This window comes from Drosophila erecta, unplaced genomic scaffold (genome assembly GCF_003286155.1).
Source record: "Drosophila erecta strain 14021-0224.00,06,07 unplaced genomic scaffold, DereRS2 tig00000000-arrow-pilon, whole genome shotgun sequence".
Lineage (NCBI taxonomy): Eukaryota > Metazoa > Arthropoda > Insecta > Diptera > Drosophilidae > Drosophila > Drosophila erecta.
This window is the reverse complement of record NW_020825194.1, coordinates 19,665,821-19,683,390: the sequence shown is the minus strand read 5'-3', so window position 1 is coordinate 19,683,390 and position 17,570 is coordinate 19,665,821. Positions and strand designations below refer to the sequence as shown.

The following is a 17,570-nucleotide window of genomic DNA, read 5'->3' as shown; positions in this document are numbered from 1 at the left end:
CTAGCTTATTCAGCAACTAACTAACACTATAGTGATAGCTTATAATTTATTGCGGTACAAATATAAGAATACAAACAGTGCTAGAATATATAATTCATTTGCAGAATAAGAAACTAAATACTATCTACCAAGTATACCAAGAAGCAACTTGAAATGAAAATGTTGTATAATATTTATGAGTGATTTGCAATATTATGTATTGTATGTATAATATTTTCGGTACTTTCTTTAAAACTTCAATTGCATTTACTTCGTTTGTATATCTACATATCATTTTTCAACTTGTTCGCCTCAAAAGCAAACTTTTACCATTACCCTCCGAATCCTCGTAGACCAAAAGTGAAAACCCAAGGAAGCCCGCTCCACGTGCACGACGGTATTAGTTGGGAGCCAATTTATTTTATGTCCCCCGGCACAAACATAATCATGTCTAATTTTGTTTACTTTCAAAAATGTGCGTGCGTGAGTGTTTCCATGTCAGTCGGATACATACATAACATCCATCTGAGAGTTTTCAGGGGGCTGTTTTCAGAGTTTGAGTTTGAGTTTCGGGTCCATGGACAGGGACAGGGACAGGGACTTTTCCCGGGTTTCCCGGCCTTTCCCTTCCTGCAACGCAACAGCGACAATGTTCATTAACTAAATTTAGAGTGCGGCGGCTGGGGAAATTACACATTTACGCAGAGGAAAAGTTACGCAATCGAACGGGGAGCGCGACAGCGAAACGAGGATGGTGGATGGTTGGGGATGGTGGCCATTTCGCACTTGAATCCCATTTCGAAAATACGCCAACTCCACCTCCCTGCTGGCAGGACGAAGCCCTGGCGAATGGGGTGTGTCCGTGTGGTTGGGAGATGCGTGAGGCCTGTTTTAAAATTGCGTGTTCGCCGGGAAAAGGATACTTCTGTTGGGTATCGGAATTAAAATCGGCTGGGTTGCTGGGTGGGTGGGTTGCGTGTCAAAGTGATTACGGAAGGGGAACGGGCGAAAAGGGTTCCGAAATTGTGTTTCATTTTCGAGGAATCTGAACTGGAATGCGAATAATTTGAAACAAAAGACGCCGGCCCTGTCACAAAATGGCGGCAATTAAAATGTTTAATGAAATTTTGCCAAAGCGCCGTTTTGCAGTGAATAATTTCCCGAAAGCGAGGAAGGCCTTTCAGATATTTTAATTATCTCGGCGTTTGTTTAATGGCCTCTCTAACCCCCGACAGCTGTTTGAAAAGCAGCCGGCGGGGGAGAGGGGCCGGAAAAGCATTGGAAAAAGCCACCTCATCCACATGCATGTTGGCTAAAAGGAGCTAGAAGCTACGAGCCACGCCAATATGCGGTTTCCAAGCCATGGCCATTGCAGGTCGCAGTCGTGAAATCGGATTGCGTGTAGCCCATAAATCTGTGATTTTAATGCGCGTTATTAAATTGCAAACAGCCGCAGTCGGATTCCAATTCAGAATCAGATTCAGAATCAGAGTCAGAGTCAGAATCGCTGGCTCAGATCGCTGGCTCAAAGTCAGTCGTCAGTCGCAGGCCAATAAAATGCAATTAATATGTTCCGCCAACCTGCAACAAAGTTCAGCTCTTGAAGCCTGCACAAAATGCTGCAAAAATGCTGCAAAAAGTGCTGCAAAAATGCTGCACCCCGCTCGATCGTGTCATCTTCGACTCCATTTTGCGCGCATTTCCATTTCCATTAAGTCTGCGACGGCGCATTTGCATTGTAAATTCATCCAGAGATCCAGCTATATCATGGCCGATATTGGCCACTCCTCCGGCGGAGTTGTGGAAGGAGTTCAGGGGTGGAGGGGCATACGAGCGGGTTCGTTATCGGGCGGCGCAAACAAGTCACGTCGCCTAATTTATGCGACGGCAACAGCGACGGCCAAAGCTAAAATATTCGAAAAACGTGTCTTTCGATTTTTAATGGCCGCGCATAAATTTCAACATTAAGACTCGTAATAACTTCATTACACGAACTATAATTCTGTTTCTGTTTTTGGTCTTTGTTCGGTTTTTGGTTTTCGCTTGCCGGCGGCACTCAAAATGTCAAGTTTTACTTTGCCGTTGGCTGAAAACAATATTGAAATCAAGGCTCATCTGCATTTCGCATATATTTCAATGTGGCATGTGAAAGGAAAATCCCAATTTCCAGTTAGCCACCCACACCACTGATTAATGAGCTTTATGTTTTCAAGAGACTAGCGACACGCGCATGGGTAAAATTTCGATTTTTTTTTTAATTCGTAGTATAACTTGCCCACGAACTAATTATTAGCGTTGATAATGATAATCCAAATACGTGGTATTATACCTGAAATTTTATCATCGTATATAAATGCATTTTAATATTTTCATTAATACATTAGTAGACTTAGAATGTATAAGATCCCATTAAAGGAATTTTTTAATTACAGTACAGCCAACATCAGCATTGTGCAACCAAGTTTGATCTACCAGTAATTTATTAGTTTATCAGCGATTATTTCGGTCGACTGAATTTGTCAACTCTATTCACGTATCTACCGTTTGACATACGATTAAATATAAATGCAATGTGGTTATTACTGCGCTAATGACTTTGTAAAATGCACCTGAAGCCGAGCTGGGTTAGTTTACGAGCATGAATAACGAAATATGCACAGAATACATATCAAATATGTATTTATGCCGTCGTGTACAGCAACGCAGTCGCCACGTAAGCCCGGTCCGGGACTTATCCATAATCCCATTGCTCCACAGCCCCGCCAAGAAATCCTGGGACCCAAACTCCGAACACTGCGTGCTGGGCTGCCACAAATCTCATTTCGTATGCGAGTCCGCCATCGCTTTTCCAGCCGCGGTGAAGGGTGAAGGGGTGAAGGGGTGAGCACTACAACAACAATGCGGAGGTGTTGATAGAATAACGCAGGGCGTGAGTTTTTAGTCGAAATATTACATATAACGCAGACACGTACGGAGCCCCGGGGTTATACATATTTAAGCCCCATAAAGGAGCGCCAAGGAGCGAAGTGAACCGAAGCGAATACCACTCGCAATCAGTGGAGAAACTGCGATCCGGCGACCGGGATAAATGCACATATTAAATTTGAAACGTATTTGGAATTTTTGATGAGGCCAAAAACGAGGTTGGCTTGGGTGGTGATGGTGGTGGTGGTGGTGGGTTAGGGTTTCGGCACCCGGGCGTAAGGATTAGGTATTGGGATGGCGGCATATGGTCCAGATGGCGGGCAGTCGGGCAACAGGGGTTAAAAGCCACTTTCGATGCGCCATAGTTGTTGCCATTTTCCTCTCGGTTTGTCGCTGCCATTTCCGCTGGCGTTGCACATGGAACGTACGTTGAACCGGCCGGCCAAGCCAAGTGTATCCGAGAGATACAGATACTGCCAGATACCAGATATACCCACTGCCGGCCCCATTTGCAGCCCCTTCCCATCTCGTTGCCCCATTCGTTGCGGTGGCTCAGCGAAGATTGAGGACGAGGCCCCTCTTCCAGCCAGTCTTTCCATCGCCCCATCTTTGAATCTTTTCATTTACCCAACCGTCTGTATCTGTATCTCAGGCAATGCGAATGGCAATGGCAATGGAAATGGGATTGGGAACGGGATTGGGAATGGGAATGGGAATGGCCATCGTGTGGGCACTCTACCCACTTGACGGCGCGACTGGAACTCATCTCGAATGCGCGCCTCTTATCCGATCCATTATTTCGATGGATTTATAGGCATGAAGGTTGGGCAGCCACTCCATTCGAAGTACCCCGACCACATTCCCAATCCTATACCATCCCATCTCGTCCAGCGTTTTCGTTGAATTTTTAATGCCTCTTTGCCGGTCCTCGAATCTCGAATCTCGAGCCTCGAACCTCGGACCTCCACCTCATCGCTTGTTGTTGTCGAGGTAGTTTTATATTTTGTTATCTTTTCTTTAAACTTTTCATGCCCTCCGTTTGATGGCATTTGAAGTTTTTGTAGTTATTACTTGGCACATACTTTTGCTGAGCTCAGCCAAATCTGAAATAAACAAATAATTATTGTCTGCTGAGAGGCGGATATATCGATAAAAACAGCTTACAAATTTAAGGCGAGATGTGTTTTTAAAATCTACACAACCACATTTAAAGAAATAGTAAGATGAAGTAAATATGCTAACTTAAAAAATGTAGTAAAATGTTGAGATGGAGAAATATTCAATTAAAAATAATATGTTTTAGTATTGCATAGAGTTTTTTCAGTACTTTTACCCTTTAGTAACCTACCAGAAAGTGACTTCCACTCGCGCAGTGTAATTTACAACTGAAACTGAGGAGGCAGGAGGAAGGAATAGAGAGCAGTGGGGGTATATTTTAGAAAGTTACATAAGCAAACAATCCTTTTGTGTAGAATATCTCCGGACCGTTCCATCTCGCCAGTCACCCTCAATGTGTTGCTCTAATTTCATTGTTCACGGTCTCTTCGGCATTGTTTGAGTTTTAAATATGCCGTGAATATATGGTACATTCTTGGGCTGGCAAGGAGACTTAGGGCGAAAAGGGTTCTCCAGCGCTCGGTTCGTCCAACCGTCGCCACCATAAATCAGTTGGGCATCGACTTCGACTTCGACATCGACATCGACATCGACAACGGAGGGCAATATGCGTAAATGCAATAAAATCATAAAACGAATTGTTCGGAGGGGATGCTAAACTGGGATGCTAAACGGAAAATTTGAATCTCAGCTCGCGGCGAGAGTTGTACCGTTGTTGGGCCGACGCACGGACGGCTTTCTTTTTATGGCCCGGTCGCGTTAACTGGACGCAAATAGAGCTCGGCGGGGAGCAGGACCGAGCTTGACATTTCTGTTGTATAAATATACAAATACATATTTTGATTTGGTGCGCGTGCAGGTCATGCCCATGTCCATGTCCATGCCCTGATTCTTCTAAGATACTCTCGCATCCATTCGATACAGATACAGATACAGAAACAGATCGCAGGGTGGCCGCTCTACAATTTTCTGTGTTCTGCTTCGTTTTTTTCGAACTCTGTCGCTGCGTATCCATAAAACGCCTTTACATTTTGTCCCCGCCTCGTTAGCCGCGGATGTTTCGGCCTGCATCTGGCAGATGCACATATGCAAATGAATATCGTGTCCACCAGTGCGGCGGCAAATGCAAATGCGACTGGTTGTGCTCGCCCATAGACTATAGGCTATAGCCGATGCCATATAGCGTAGGCCATGGTCCATAGTGCTTTCTGGACAACCCGCTGCGCATTCCAAAGTGCCCTATAAAAGTGTCACTTTTTATTTGGCCCCAGTCGCCCGTTTGCCTGATTAGTCAGAGTGCCATACAAACGGCCATTGAGCTTTCCCTTGCATCTCCATAGTTTTTCAGTATAGTTGTCCATATATTGTTTTCTTTTGTTGTTTTTTTCTTCGTTCAGAAGCCGGTCGGGAGGTGAACACACTGCCGGCGGGCAAATAAACCAGAAACGCTATAGCTCTGGCCAAAACGCCAGAGACATTAAATCGGTTCATTTGCATTCAGCGACCTGGTCCTGTTTATTTGTCCAAAAATGTTTCCATAAACAATGTTCGACTTTATTTACAAGCGTTGCACAAAGAAACAAGTTTGTTTACCGGTCCTATGTCTGCAATGAAAACGCAATAATGCAGTCAATAATTGGTGTTGGGATGGCTGTTTATTGATTGTTTGTGGAAATTGGCAGCTGAAAAATGCGCATTGTTCATTGATCTCTTGACGCCTTTTCAAAAGATATATTTTATATTTAATATGTAAAAAGTACGGTTTTAAATCTGTATTTCTAAGGGGATTATTAATTCAAGAAACGGTTCAATGCATTTTACATTTCAGCGGAAATAGGACTTTCTGATTGTTTTAATTGTACACACTTTTTATGTCATTAGCCACAGGGAGGAGCATAGTGCAGATCCCAATAAAAAATCAATAAATTGCCTACTTCGATGTTTCTCCTCGGGCAGCAATCCTATTTGATTTGAGTGCATTTTGATTCGGCGAAAGGGGGAACGCTTGTAGCTACTAGCTACAAATGTCCAGCTCCCCCTGGATCCACCGAATCCCACAGATTTCCTGTGCAAAAGGGCGATCGGTGTTTTGGGCAGCCCGCCACGTGCAATAAATCCAGAGACCATAATCAGGATTTATGGGGCTCGGTGTTGTTGTAGCTGTTGTTGTTATTGTTGCTGTTGTTGTTGTTGTTGTCGGCGGTGCTTCAAACATTTTTATGATGTCTCTGCAGTATTTATGAGCGGATGGCGGTGGAGCGGACGTCGGAGCGTAGCAGCCACTGATATTACGCGGCGAGCATAAAATCCGAATAATTTGCAACAGGTGATAATTGTTTTACAATATGTTCGTGCATGCGAGCGGGGGAGCGCGTAGAACAAGTGTATTTATGGGCTGGTTCATAAAACAAAACCTTGTTAGCACCTCGATTGCTCCGACCGCCAATCGAATCGTCAATTGTGTGCCCTACGCACAGTCGAATTCCCATACATATATGCACTGGAATTTATTCATTGCGAATTGATTATTAAATAAACTTTGGCGGCTATCGTGCAGATTGATTGATTGACTGCCCGACCGCACTCTGATTGATGATCGGCAGCACGGCAAATGGGAAATGAGAAATGCCAAAAGCCAAAAGCCAAAAGCCGCCGCTCGGCGTGCAATTAAAAACTTTTATGATTTGTTGTGATTTTTGTAATTGGCATTTTTACGAGGGCTACCTGACGATGCGGATCCCATGCGAAATCGTAATCACAATCGCTCATTTCTATGCAGTATTCAGTGCGGCTTTTATTGTTTTGCAATTAATTTGGCATTGTTAATAGTTTGTCTGGTTGTGTGCCAGAATGGCTGGCAGAGGTGTCATAACTCACGTAATAAACGCCTCGCAGTTTAGCCGGCTTTGTCACACTGACTTCTAGCATAAAAGATACCATACCTTACGCCATACGCCATACGCCATACGCCATACACCATATACCCATATACCATCCCGCACTGTCTTTTGCGAGTGGCCCATAATTCACTCGCCCAAAACACATGAATGGCCCTCGCAATCGTAAAAGCGAGGAAAGTCCGTTGTGTGTGTGTGCGTGTGCGGGGAGAAAGAGTTTTACAATCGTTTAAAAACTCGTCAAAAAATTAGACCTTAAAATATTGTATTTGCGTTTCGGCGGTTTAGACTGGGCTTCTTCTGACTGTGTTTTTTACGAGCCAACAAAATATTTTTATATTAGCAATAATTTCACTAGGCGTGGGGCTCTGATGTGATTGTGCATTTTCGGCATTGTTTGGTATTTGGTATTTTACTTTCTGCTGTGACATTTCGCCGCTGATTCATCGGTGGCAATTAAAAAGCATTTATTTTTATTGGGGTTTTGGTTTTTTTGTTTATACATTTCGCACAGTGCATGTGCTGCACTATCTCCCTCCCGCTCTCGCAAAGTGGGCAGTGCTCTTCTGCGGCGCCATGCGGCCGCCATTGCTCTTGTCTCTCGCTCTCACTTCACGATCGTCGTATCGCCGCCTCACTTCCACTCATTTCAGCCATTATGGCCGGCTGAGGTGAGTTCCGGCGTGGTGACTTCGCCGCTCACTCGTGGCGGCTGCTGTGACGTCGACGTCGGCAGCGCTGCTCAACCCGGTGTTTCGTTGCTTTTGTTTTTCCAGGCAGCTGCTGCACTTCTCTCCCCTGAAGAAATGTTAAGGGAAAACTCTTTTAGCCAAATTGAAATATTAGAATAGAGGTACTTACTTCGACACGCTTGCATAATGTCAGCACATTAAAATTAATTCCAAACCTTGTACATTTTTACTCCAAAAAGTTGTAATTCATTTTAATAATTTCATTGTCTTAAAATGTTACAAAGACTAAAATGAAAATTGTATTTTAATTAAAACTAGCTACAAATTCAGCTTCAAAATTCGTTTGAAGTATCGATATAAATAATAAAATACAAAAGATTATAGTGGCGTTGGTCAAAATGTTTGTTCCATAGAACATATATTGGCCGCAGATGGCCAAATTGACTTGGAGTGATCCTGCTTAAGAAGGCCTAACTTTATAGGGTCAGACTCGCTTCTTGTTACTTAATATTTAAAAAACCAATTGATATTTTTGCCGTCGGAAAAAGACAGCACGAATAAACACATACTATTTAAAGAGCTATGATAAAAATTACGAGTATTTGAAATTTATCTTCTCCGCGGAGCATTCCAATCCCGGGGAGTCCAAAACTCATCGGTGCACTTAACCTTTAGGCACTGCGAACTTGACACGATCGCCGTGTGAGTCACACTGTTTGATGCAGCTTTAATGATCCGCGCTTTGTAGCTCAATGCACAATCCTAGGCGGCTTAACCGCTCCCCAATTAATTTTATTGGCACTTAAGATTGAGAGGAAGCAGCGCAGCGGGCGAGCGTAATTAAAATAATATGAATAATAAAAGGAATTGCTCGCCAGTAGTCAGGCAGCAGAGCAGAAACGCTGGCCAAAAGGTCTATTTCCAGCTCCAATCTGAACCCACTTAACCTTAACTCAACCTTTGGCTTCGGCACTCACGCACACTCACAATGGCAATTCCAGTCGAGTGCGGAGTCCGTGAAAATGTTACCAAAAAGTAAAAACTGAATATCCAACTTGTTTTCCCTCTGGCCTTTTCCACTGCGGCACATTTCCCCGGCCGCAAATATCGCGCAGCTTTCAAAATGTCAGCCCATCGTCGGTGAAGCGGTGGTTTTTGGTGTCGAGGTCGGCTGGTTGCACTTAGAGAAAAGTCAAGAGAAATTTGCCTTAAAAACAGTGTCGAATCTTCGTAAGTTCAACAGTAAATTAAGCTTCTATATTAAGAATTTTCGTTAGTAGCTTGGAAAAAAAACAATCAAGAATTTCCATAATATACACGATACTGGAATTTTCTGTAATCGAAAGTTTCAAATAATATGAAGTTTGCAATATACATTTTCCATGCTCGTAAGTTGTTTGTCATACTTCAAGGGCACCATTATCGGTTTTTTTTTTTGTTTTCTGTGTGAGATGACGTGGAAGTCAGAATCTCCTTCGCACCACTCTGCGAACCACTCCGCAAAAAGTTAATGGACCGTGCATGTTTTTCTCTCAGCCGTGGCGCTTAACATTATTTATGGCGGATGGAAAACTGCTATTTCTACTGCTGCTCCCAACTCGGTTCGCTTTCGACTTCCTTTCGTTTCGATGGTGCTGCCATTGGCTGTTGTTTCAGTTGCATACTCCGCATAGTTTCGCAGTTTTCCCCCCCGCCTCGCTCTGAATGGGTAATTATTTGGATGCTTTGCCCAGCGGAGATTGAGCCGTCATCGCATTTTCCCAATTGATATGTGTTTGTTTGTTTCTGTGATTTTGAGTTGTTGTGCCATGACTTTTCGCTAATCTGGGGTCTCAAGGGCAGCTTTGCACTGGGGTGTCCTGTCGAACATGATAATGAAACATGTGCACGAATTGTGTTATTACCAAACTCAATAATTACACGAAACGGGCTGGCTTCGAATATATATCTATATTGTTCTATATATATGGTTCTATATGGGTCCTATCTATACACAGCCTTCCCTTTTTTAAAAGAGATGTAAATTAAATAAATTTAAAGGGACACACCTAACCCAAGTCTCTGAAATCACTCGTCCAACTACCTTTTTCTGAGCAGAATTCACAGTGAGAAGATACGTTGGGACAGTGGTTCAGAAAGTACTTTTTATTCCCCTCCCCCTTCTGACTTGCTTTTCCCCTCCGAGTGTGACCAACTTAATTAAGCCAGCACAGAAAGTGGACTAAGGCGAGTTGACGGGGGCAGGGGTCATAATCGCAACTGTTGGCCATCTCGTTTTTTGCTTTAATAAAAATAATTACTCGCATTTTTTGTGTGCTGCTTCTGTAGTCTTTTTTTGCTGTTGCTGCTTTGTTTTCTGGCTCAGAGCCGCAATTTTGAAGCGTTTTATGGCCGAGTTTTTGTTTCGTGTGTGCGACGGCCATTTTTTGAGGCGAACGCTTTCCAGATTGCAATCTAAATGGCGTTTTTTCTGTACTTTTTTTTTCTCGCTTGCCTTAATAATTTTTTCTTCGTTTTGCTTTGCGGTAGAGGCAGCAGCAGCAGCAGCAACGGCAGCTACAGCTTTCAATTTATGAAACACGCTTATTACTTCGCCACGAAACAGCAAAGAGCCGTCGCTCGTTACGCGCTTCTCGCGTCGGTTTGAGCCAGGGCCAAAGGCAGGTAATATGGCAATCAGCCTCCAAGGCCGTCGATCGGGTGGTGGGCGGAGGTCCCCCGATCCCCAGATCCCCCGGTCCACCGGTCCGGCGATCAGTGTCCGTATAGCTGCTCACGGCCAGTAGATACAGATACAGATACAGATACAGATACATATATGAGCAGCCTCTGGCTCAGCCTCTGCCGCTTGCCAGTTGGCTGGCCAATTACACACATCACTCTTGGCCAAGACTTTTGAACAATTTTTTGTTGTTTTGTCGTTTCCCATCCCCTTCCCCCTTACCATGTCTTTTCCGCACTTTGCCACAGGTAATTGCACAGGTTGCTGCCGCTGAGGCTGACGGGTATTTTTTAATTGTATTTTCCAGGTTTTTAATTAAAGCTCAACTGGATTTTCAGTTTAGTTGCAATTTCAGCGCTGGCTGTTTGTTTTCGCACTTGACGCGAAACAGGTTTGCGTTTGATTGGCAGCCCAAGAGCCGGACAAACGGGTTTTGGGAGCACGAATCAGGATACCGAAGACGTTTTTACGTTTTTACGATACCCCTACCTCTGCTCATAGCCAGCAAATTACAGTCACAGAGCGCAGTTGACTTTCTTTGAGTCAGTACTAACGTACTAACTTACTAACGTACTAGCGTACTAACTAGCCTTCGGATTAAGTTAATGCAGACAGCTTCCCATCTCAACTTCCCATTTGGCAGGCACATCTATTTGCTATTCAAACGAGCCTCGGGCTTCATGAATCGGCCCGGCCAGAACGCTGGCCATTAATGCCCGGCCCCTATGCAAATGAGTTTTTGGCCAGCTGAATGGGCCATCAAGCAGCCGCGTAGTGTTCGCCTCTCCTCCCGCTCCGTTCACTGAGAAAAAGTTTCGAAATAGGCAACGAGATCTCAAGAGTGGCAGTCAGTTGCTATGAAGATTAATTGAAGTATTAGTAAATAAATAAAGTGAATGAAATTTATAGTCAAGTCAAACTGTTTACAAGATAAAGATTGGGAAATGTAAAATTTTGAACTGCTAAAATGAAGGACATGGCAAGTGAATGTTTCTCATTCCCGCTGTGGCATTCCATTGCTACATGTTTTGGAACATATTGAAAATAGGAATATTTGGATTAAACGAACTGACATCTTCTGATTTATTTCGGTGTGCCTCTTCCTTGCGACTTTTCACGCAACGCTGGCCGCCGCCGCTGTGGCAGCCAACCGAAAAGTCCGCCGAGATGTGCAAAGTTTGCCTTCGAGCGGCCTTAATGGGCACTGCACGAATACTTGGCCTGTACAGTATGCGCTATAGGCCATAAGCGCTGTGGTATGTGCGAGCAATTGGCTCACACTGCGACTGCTGTCAAACTGCGACGAGTGTCTCTTGCGAGTGAGTGTGAGTGGAAATGTTTGAATGTTTGGAAATGGCCGCGCTCACACGGATGCACACACTCGCAGACAGCTTGGTATAATTAAAATTAAGGGAAGCAGCGCTAATGTAAAAAGGCAAAAACGCAAAGCACAAAAATATACTTCTTGAACTTTGGCGGTACGATCGTCGTCGAGTTCCCCCCTCAGAAATGATGAGAAAAAAAAAAAACACGAGGAAACCCCCCTCCGCGATCTCGGCCGCCCATTCGAATGTTCACTTGTTCGCGTCTCTGTGTCTCTGTGTCTCTTTCTGTCTGCCAGTGGGGCCATAAAACCCAAAATAATACTAAGTAAAAAAATGTTTTGTGTGAAACAGGGGGCTGTTTCCCCCATTCGGGACAGCCCCCCCATGTGCCCCTCCCATGTGTGGCGCTCGGCTTCGGCGGTTTGGAGATCGGAACTGCGAGATCGGCTCTCTTCGCGTTCGCGTTCGCGTTCGCATTCGCTGGGGCTTTGTCTAAACAACAAAATATTGAATTTAATTTTTTAGTGTTAGTTGCTCTCTAACAATTTCGGAGTCGTTATCGCATGCGCATGTCGCGTTCGCGCCTCCGTCGAATAATTTCCTGAATTCCCGAATTCCGCCCGCCTTCGAGTTTTCCATCGAGGACCTCCTTCTGGGATAACCGCCGCTCCTGCCATCGATTCCGTTCCCGATCCAGCTTATAATCCCCATACACGCAAATTGGATCCCCAATTGCAGGGGCGAGTGCGCGATGGTGTGCGGGTCTTTCGAAAATAATGCCGATTAATTAAACATATTGACCAGTGGCCGTAAAGTGGGAATTTTAAATTCTCGCTTGTTGAAAAGTTGATTACTTTGTGAGTCCGAGCCCGAGCACACACAAATATTTATAACTGCATTGAAATATTATTCCGGGCCGATATTTAATGACGGTTTTTATGAGTTCGTCGATTTCGTCAAATTATTAAGTGATTGAATCAAATATTCCTCTGGTCTTATCACACAGTGCATAGAATCATTAAAGGCGGTGAGTTCTGCATCTCAATTCTGAAGAGTGATGGCTGACATAATCGTTATTGTACTATTCATTATATAATAAAGTATTTGACGACGTTGTGCAATATAATTTCACTATATTAGGCATGGTAATTTGACAAAGGAGAAACCTGCATGGTTAATAACTTAATGGATCCTAATTATTTAACCGATTTTCCCGACAATTTATGGCCCAATAAAATAGTTTTAGTTGTATTAAAGGTGATGATACAGATGAAGATCCATTTCAAAAGAAAAACCAAGTATGGATACAAACTATTTTTGTTTAAGTAAACAGCATTGCGAATTGTTTCCGTATTTCCCGTCTACCTCAATCTTAAAAAGTTAAAGTAGGATTTTGACCAAAAACTTTACGCAATAAATAATATTTGCACCCTAGCCCATTCTTATTAATTTTCACACGTAACATAAAGTAATTTTCCTTATTTCTGTTGCAGATTTTAACCAAAAGCGGGTAGCAATAAAATAACTGTATCAATAAAAAGCTGGTAAGTGGAAATTAAATAGAGTAAAATATTCCCATAATTAAGGGCGCTTTCCGTCCGAATCGAAGCCATGCAAAAGCCCGATGCCAGAGTCCAACCGAAATACCTTTTGATTTTTATGGCCGAGACAATTCGATTGCGCCCAGCGTCAGGGGAGCATTATTGTAACATAAAGTGGTCTGCCCCCTGATCCCCCTGCACCCCCCTCTCCGACCAAACGACCATCGCATTCGCGACAAGCGGAGGGCGTTAAAGTGTCCAGGCTGGCGAGGCGGGCGGTATTAAAAATGGCAATAAATAAAGTAAAGTACGGCGAGTACATGATTTCCCTGTTAAGATCCCACACACAGGACCCTGGTGCGCAGTGGGCGTGGCCGGGGGCGCTGGGCGCTGGATGCTGGGCGGCCAGGACAGTGTCCGAGCGGGCCAATTGTGGTAAATCGGAAGTTAAAGACGGCAATAAAACGGCGCAATAAAAATCTATGAATGACACATTAAATCAATTGCCAAAAATCACAAAAGCGTGGAAAAAGTCGCTTATGAGTGGATTTGACCACTTGGGTGTCGTCGACGTAGGCCATTCGGGGATAATGAATTCATTCGAAAGCCGAAGTGAATTCATTTTATGACCGTGAGAAATCGAACAAGTGGGCTAATTACCCGCGATTGTCTAACTACCTCAATTTTCGGCATCTGAAGAGGCTGCTGCTCCAGACTGACGCCATCTGCACTGCGATACTCGTATAGAGTCAGGTGCATACTCGATTAAGCAATGCATTTCAAAGTCCTGACATTTACAACTCCATTCCCATTGTTTGGCAGACTTTCCCAACGCAAAACCCTATTCCAGAAAAGGAAAACCGGGCGTATGTGGCTTATCCAAAAAAACAACCATTTTTAACGACTTTCCCAAGAACAAAAGGGAAATCGTGCACGACAACAAGAAAATAGCAGCCAAGTTCCACTTATGAAGTAATAAAACGAGAAGGAAGGGAAACACGCTGCCAGGGTTTATCGGTGGCAGAAATCGGACTTCAATCCGACTCCTGCCTATATAGCCGCCATATCAACGATCGGGAATATGGCTTGGATATCGAGGACGGACTGCCGAGCAGCAGGTCGTCAAAGGAGCAGGTGGGCAGTTGCTTTCTGCTTTCCCCGGCTAACAGTTTTCGGGGTTCGGGGAGTGCAAAGGCCGCCGGTGTCCATTTTTCGATGACTTCATTCGGCAGCTTCAATTGCCGGCGTTTCACCTTTCTCCCTCGCCGACTGGGCAAAACATGTGCATCCGTCAGATACTGCGGTACTCGGATACGAGATACCCGTACTGTACGCTGCCAGTGCCTGTATAAAACCCATAAAATATGTGCACGTCAACGCGTTTCGTGCTGTCTTTTGTGCAGCCATTATTAAATTTCTGATTGTGGCTTTCTACTCGCATGTCTTTTCCTCCTCTCATTGTCGGTCAGTTGGACAGGGGAAGAGGGGAGGAGGAATGGACGGGCGGACTGGACGACCAGCGGACCAACGGACCGGTTCGACTTGTTATCTCTTTTCTCCTCTGTTGGCTAATCGAGCTGCGCTCTGCTGGGGAATTGTGTAGGTATTTTCTCCTTCCGCGGACAGTGGATAAAACCTTCAGAATGATTTGTATTGAAAGAAAATCAATATTTAAACATTAAAAATTGGGAGTCTTAGTGCTTCACATCATGTTCAGATTGAACACAAGTTATTTTCCCACTTGATAAACATAAATCCAAAGTTTCTTTATTATTGCGAGCTAAGCCCACTGTGCACCACTTATTTGACCCCTTCCCCGGCACCCAAATGAAAATTAGCTTGAGGTCCTCGCCATATTAGTCAGCAGGAATTCCACGGAATCGAGGGAAACAGAATTATTTTTCGGGAGGGGCGGACATTTTTAACATTTTCAGGCTTATCACGTAGTCTTGGGTTCGTTTTCAGAGTTCTTTGGGTGCAGGCAACCTGCAGCTGGGCAGAGACAATAAAAAGTTAAATTTATAATTCAATTAATAACGTCTGCATGGATGGCATGGATGGCATGGATGGCATGGATGGCATGGATGGCGTATCTGAATAAAAAGTAATGGCAGTTGTCAGTTGCTGTGCAGGAATGCGTTAATAGGTATCCATGCGGCCATCGATATCTTTTTTCCACTCCTCAGGATAGAAAACCTATACTATATATACGAGGAGTACAAAGGCACAAAGTAAATTGAGAACTCATTGAGTGCAGGCAACGACCCAAGAGGGATCGATATTTCAGCCCAGCCACCCATGGCCACCCCTCACCCTCATCCTTCGTCCTTGTTTTTGTGGGTGTATGCGGAGTGTGTGCGTGTGTGTGGGTGTGTGTGGGTGTGTGTTCAGCAAGCGACAACGTCAGCAAAAGTGTTTTCAAACTCGGCTACCCTTGGTCCTTGGGGGTGGTTCGTTTCGTTGTTTTCCGAGCCGCCCTCAAGCGTGGGCGCCCACTTTTCCACCCCAGCCCCACGATTGCCATCCCGCTCGCTCCCGCTTGCTGCTTTCTCCCTCTCTCCTTCGGCCCTTTTTCCTTTATCCTTGAATGCTTTTGACTTTGCTTATCGCGGCCGCCTGTCGTTTTGTGGGGGTTGTTTGGGCCAAAAACCCTGGCAGCCAGCGGAAGTGGGTGGTTGTGTGGGTGGTGCGCTGGATGGAGGCCGTTGATGTAGCGAAACTGAAATTAACCTTTAGGGAGCCGGAGACGCGCACGCTATTTGAATAAATATTTTGCTGACTTTGGCTGCCAGGCATGGCAGCCAGGAAGGCAGGGCGGAAGGGGCAGCGAAGGGGTGGCTCCTGCTGAATCTCTCCATTTATACTATGTGTGTGTGTGTGTGTATATCTCTTTGCGCTGCTTATAAGCTAAAGCTATGTAACTATTCTATGTGGAAATTATGCTTATGTAAATGAGGCAGTTGCCTTTAAAAAGGAAACGAGGGATAAGTGAAGGAAGCGAGAAAGAAAATTCCAAACAAGAAATAGAAACACAATGTAGCAAAGTTTCCATCCCCCGCTGGGAATTTTCTTACAGCAAAAGAGAGCTGGAAAAGCAGAATTGATGATTTCACTTATTTTTCCCGTTTTTGGCAGTGACGGGTTTTATGTCTGAGCTTTGGGCTAAGCTAAAATAAGGCTGGTGCGCTTCAATTTCGTTAAGTTAAAAGTAGAAAAACCTCTGGCATCGATTTGCATACATGCAATAATGGCACGCACAAATCTCTGGCCGATTTGGTTCAGGCCATTTCTCGTTCTGTGACAATTAATTCGCCATAAAATCCCCGACTCTTTTATCACACTCCCAGATGGCAGGGTACAAATATGTGGGGATGTGCTGAGACGCCATCAAATAGCCTAACGACATCATAACTCGTGTCTCGTCGTGTTTGCTGGAATTTTAACTGGTGGCCAATTTAATGCCCATAAAGATGGTATTAACACCTTATTGGAGTGGAGCGGGGCAATTAACACTTTGGCCCACTGGCCATAAAGCCGGCGAACCAAACAAGAGGTGCGTCTGCCCGATTGACCGACTGCATCGACGGGTTAAGGATCAATTGGGATTTTTGGGGAGTTCAGTGAGGAAAATGCCCGATCCGCCAAGCAAAGATGCACGAGAACCTTTGCGCAATAAGTGCTATTAAAAAAGACATCACTGGCATATGTGGTTCAAGTTCGCAGGAGCTGGCCACTTTATGGCCCTCGATTTTGGCCAACCGACTGGCTACTGAGTGGAATTTGAATTGAACGGAAGCGACAAGGCAGCACTTCGACTGCAAATGTGTCTATTTTTATGGCCCCCACTGTCGCAGCCCTTTGTAATTAAATTTATGAGTTGGCCCAAGGTCGTCGTCTGTGGGAGTGGATTTGTCTGCCCAGGAAGGTGAAAGTAATGCCCGGTTTTAAGGAGCTATCCAGCCCCGTTCATGTGACGACTGCGAAAGCCCGAAAAAAATGAAGTCAAATGCCTGACACGGGCATTTCAACTTTCCGTCGACTTAATTCCGAACATAAAACCCATCGGAGCCACTTGCATGCTCCACTACGATCCACTCAGACTGAAAAGCACCGCTGACTGTGGTTGCCCACCATAAAGTGGCCAAAAGTGTTGTTTTAATTTTAGGGGTGTTTACTTTTATTTTTATTGCAATATATAATGCAATCTACATACAATTTCACTTGCCAAAGAGTTGTGGCCCGCGCGCTCTGTCGCTCTGTCGCTGTCGCTGTCTCGTTCTCCTGCGCTCCGTATATGTCTGTCGTAAAACGCTTTGCTGGCAATAAAAGGCAGTTAACTAGTTAGATTTAATGTACTAAAATATGGCCCAAGT

At 44.5% G+C, this 17,570-nt stretch overlaps 1 protein-coding gene across 4 annotated transcripts in view; it reads left to right on the top strand.

Moving 5' to 3' along the window:
* The window catches only part of LOC6552468 (homeobox protein abdominal-B), a 46,272-nt gene that overhangs the window by 16,814 nt on the left and 11,888 nt on the right, over positions 1 to 17,570 (top strand). For 3 of the 4 annotated variants that reach the window (XM_026982546.1, XM_026982538.1, XM_015154269.2), the window contains exon 2: positions 13,150 to 13,200. The gene's annotated coding sequence lies outside the window, so the exon portion shown is untranslated. Of the gene's footprint in view, positions 1 to 12,183; positions 12,684 to 13,149; positions 13,201 to 17,570 lie in introns of those variants that run through there. The other variant, XM_015154268.2, reaches the window with a different exon arrangement.